Genomic DNA, 4,336 nt, shown 5'->3' on the forward strand with positions numbered 1-4,336 from the left:
TCTGTAGAAGTTTTGATTTTTTTTTTAATAAATTTATTTATTTTATTTTTGGCTGCGTTGGGTCTTTGTTGCTACGCGCGGGCTATCTCTAGTTGTGGAGAGCAGGGACTACTCTTTGTTGCAGTGCGCGGGCTTCTCGTTGCTGTGTCTTCTCTTGTTGCGGAGCATGGGCTCTAGAGCGCAGGCTCAGCATTTGTGGCTCATGGGCTTAGTGGCTCCGTGGTGTGTGGGATCTTCCCGGACCAGGGCTTAAACCTGTGTCCCCTGCATTGGCAGGTGGATTCTTAACCACTGCGCCACCAGGGAAGCCCTAGAAGTTTTGATTCTTTTAACAGGAGTAATAAAGCCAACACAATCCCTTCTTTTGCTTTATAAATGCTTAATAGGTACCTCTTAAGTCACTTTGTTTCTCCAGTGCCCACCATGTCTCTAGCTAAGCTCAGAGGAATTGAATTCATCACCCTTTAATTAAGCACCGCCCCCCTTTCAAGAGACAGAACCACCTAAAACATTCATAAAATTCATGTGATTTTGGGGGTTCCTGGAAAGTCACTTGTTTGGAATATTAAATTCAGAAAATTAAACTTTAAAAGAAATTCCCAAAGTGTTTATAGAGCAATACTATGGACATAAGTATGAAAGTAAGAATTAAATTGAACTTTAAAAATGCCTATCCCTGATGGGTTTTGTTTTTGTTTTTAATTTTCAAAGAAAAAATGAGAAATTTGTGAAATTCTTTTAGAACACTTATAATTGGTGATATAAGTAGAGAAGCTTAAGTCAAAAACAATAAACACTTGAATTTCATTAAATCTAAGATGTCATTGATTGTGAGGTTATCTTATACCACTGAGAACAATATTGCCACTGATACAATGCTTTCTCATCGCTTAGCATTTCTTTAATATTCATCGAATGTTCTTTTAAACTTGTTTAGATGTAGGTGTTTTTCGTTATATTGTACGTCCTTTAAAAGGAAAATATATACAAAATAAATTGCGTATGGTATTCCTCAAATTTCTTCCTACTCAGAGGAAGACATTTTTGAATTGAGTCATTAATGTTCGTGTTTTTTCTTATAATATTGTCAAATTGTTGGTGATGGAACACTTCTTTAAAACATGCTTCTCTGTTGTCTTCAGGGAGTCCCTTGGACATCGGGCACATTCTTACTGCAAGTTTGTCTCCAGTCTTCTTTTGTGTTAACACGTGGCACTTGGCTAGGTGGGGTGGTAAATTATGGAATGTTTTGGTAAGGAACCCCAGGAATAATTCTCATCACGGGGCCTAGGCCCTTCCAGGCAAGGGCTGCTTCATGGAGAAATGTTTTTCCTTTGGTCACCAGATTGTCCCCTGAAGTAGGTGAAGAATGTAGGCTTTGGATTTTATAAAGCTGGCTTGTGCAACGTGAGTATAATACCAGCATCTGCATTCAGATGCTATGGCTAGTTTGGAAAATAAGTGGGCCATTGGCTTTTAGCTCTGTCTAAAAGGGACTGGTTGCTTCTTTTTGCCCAGGAAGCCTCCTCCTGGAATGTCATTGTGTTGTGCAGCCCCACCTTGTTACTCTGGATGAGATGAGGCTGCTAGGCCCCTGTTTGCACGGAGCTCTCCCTTAGAGCTAGGCTGGACCCAGCAGGCCCTCTAAGTCGTATAATAAGTCCGTATAAGGGCCTGACCCTGCTCCTCAGAGCGCCTGGGCATTGGGCACATGCTGCTCTCAGATCTGTTGGGACTTGCTGACAGAAGTCCTGTCCCTCACCCAGCCTGCTAAGGACTCAAGGCTGCTAGAAGATGTCCACTGCCCCACTTGACCTCACACCCCTGGAGTGGTGAGAAATCCTTTGGCCCGTGGACTCTCCACTCCATCTTCCCTATGGGGCTAGTGTGGACAAGGGACAGCACGAGAACTCATCTATTTAGAATCTGTGACACTGCTTAGGGATCTAGAGGGAAAATAACCTTGCTGTCCTCAACCTAGGACCAGAAAAGTGGTTCCTAATCAGAACAGCACAGAGGGAGCAGATGCATCTTGGCCTCACAATGCCACAGCCGTTAATACAGCATGCATGGGTTTTGCATGTTTTGCATCAAATATCAGCCTTGAAGGGAGGAACAGGCTTTTGACTTTGTGTTCTTAAATCACAAAGAGAAAGTCAGGATAAACACAACCTCTGCTCCCAGGGAAAACACAGCTATGCCTGTGACCACATATAGCGGCATTTATACAGTAGTGCTGGAGCAATTTTCTTGAAGGATTTTTTTTTTAACAACTGACCTTTGCTTATGGTGTCCTGATCCAGCTCCATCCTTAAGGATAACACCAGGTCACCCAGCGTTGTCCTTCACACAACATTCAATTAAGCATTGATTGGTGATAAAAATTATGAAATAATGACAAAATGAGTAAAAATTCATCTTACCTCTGACCTGTTTTCTCAAGATACCTCTATTGATGTAGAGGTTCAGCTGCAGGTAACTAAGAACACAAAATATTTGTATTTTTCTTTTTTATAAAAATCTAGGTAGGCAGTCCAGGCTGCTATGATGGCTCCATAATGATGAGAGACCTGGGTTTCTCTGTCTTGTTTTTCCACCCTCCTCATGATCCACCTTTCTCCTCAACACCCAGCGTGGCTGCTCCGGCTCCAACCATCACATCCACATTTCAGCCATCAGGAAAGTAATGCCCTGCCACTTTAAAGAACACCACTTTTGCTTTCATCCCACTGGCTACGGCTTGGTTACACCTACAGAGTAAGTCTGAGAAACACTTTATTCTCTGCAGTGATATACTCAGCTGACAGCTGGGAGCTCTGGTACCGAGGAAGACAGGGAAATGGGCATTAGGAGACATAAGTGGATTCTGCCACATAGTCAAGCATAAAGTCCCCCTGGCTAAGTTCTTGCATGAAGTGAAAACTGTGGAGTGATCAATTCATATTGCTTTAGGCCAGATCTGGGTCTTGGCACCTAATAGGCCCTTTGGTTTCTCCTTCAGCTGGTGTAGACAAGATACAGTAGAATCACTTGTTTTCCTGACCTGTTGAATCAATTTATTATCCTTTACATACATTCAATGGAAGTACAGCCCAGTACAAAAATATGAAAGGGAAATTCCCCCTAAAAAAAACCCCAAAGAGCCAAACTCTAATTTTCTACCCTAAATTTCTTTTCTTGGGAATTTATTTTTACTCAGTAACAATTTACTTCAAGTCTTAAGTGCTCTTTCCATCCAGGGCTTGTCCAAAGACACAAGCACTAGAACATGAATGAATTATTTTAACTCATGCATTTCTATAAATTCACAAAAGAAACTTGAAGGGAAAACCATATGTTTATGATTCAGTGTGTATTGATATCTACCTAAAATCACATTTGTTGATGACTTAGGTGGACAAATTTTGTATTTATATAGGAAAAATAATTTGTTTCTGTCTAAGGAATGTCCATCACACAAAATGATCACACGCTCTCTGCAGGAGAGCGGCCAAAAGTTTCCTGGCAAATATTGTACTTTGGGCTTTTGGTTTGCCAAGGCACCAGCAGATCTGCCTCTGCTCAACTTTTAGTGAATTGTCTTCCCCGGGGAAGGAGGCACTCTCGCTCAAGGCTGTGCATTCCCAACCCCAGGCCTTTGCTGTAACTAACTACCCTGTGGCACGCCTCCGCCTTGTGGAAAAAGGTGGGCATTGCAGACCTTTCATCACAGAAGAAAATGGATTTTGCCTTCACATGCACCTGAAAAATCTTCACTGTTCAATTCACAGTAGGCACACAAGTCACATTGGACCTTGAGAAAGACATTATCTTAACAGAAATCTATCCCCCAAATGTGAGTGTGTTTATTACAAAAAAACCCAAAACACTTCGTATATAACACTGCATAACATGGCTATGTTTTACACAATGGGTTTATTACTCAAAAGTTGTCTAATTAGCTTTATTATAGTGTCAGCCGTACTTTTAGTACACCATGAGAGCTGACTTCCAAGAGGAGACATCTGGCTTTTTATAAAGTGAGGAATCATCTTATAAAGTAAATAAATAGTATATGCCTCCCCCACCCCCCACCAGTTCATTCTGTAAGTTGTTTGCAACGTGAAGTATTTCTTAAAGTAAGGAGTTCTTTATGCCATTACTTAACTTCCTGCAATCGTTCTAGAATTTTCCCCCACCTTGATAGTCATTGTTTTTACAAGCTATTTCTTTCTTTTTTTTTTTTTTGCCACATCTTGTGGCTTATAGTTCCCCAACCAGGGATTGAACCCGGGCTCACGGCAGTGAAAGCGCCAAATCCTAACCACTGGACCGCCAGGGAATTTCCCTACGAGAT

Source organism: Lipotes vexillifer, unplaced genomic scaffold (genome assembly GCF_000442215.2).
Source record: "Lipotes vexillifer unplaced genomic scaffold, Lipotes_vexillifer_v1.1 scaffold311, whole genome shotgun sequence".
NCBI lineage: Eukaryota > Metazoa > Chordata > Mammalia > Artiodactyla > Lipotidae > Lipotes > Lipotes vexillifer.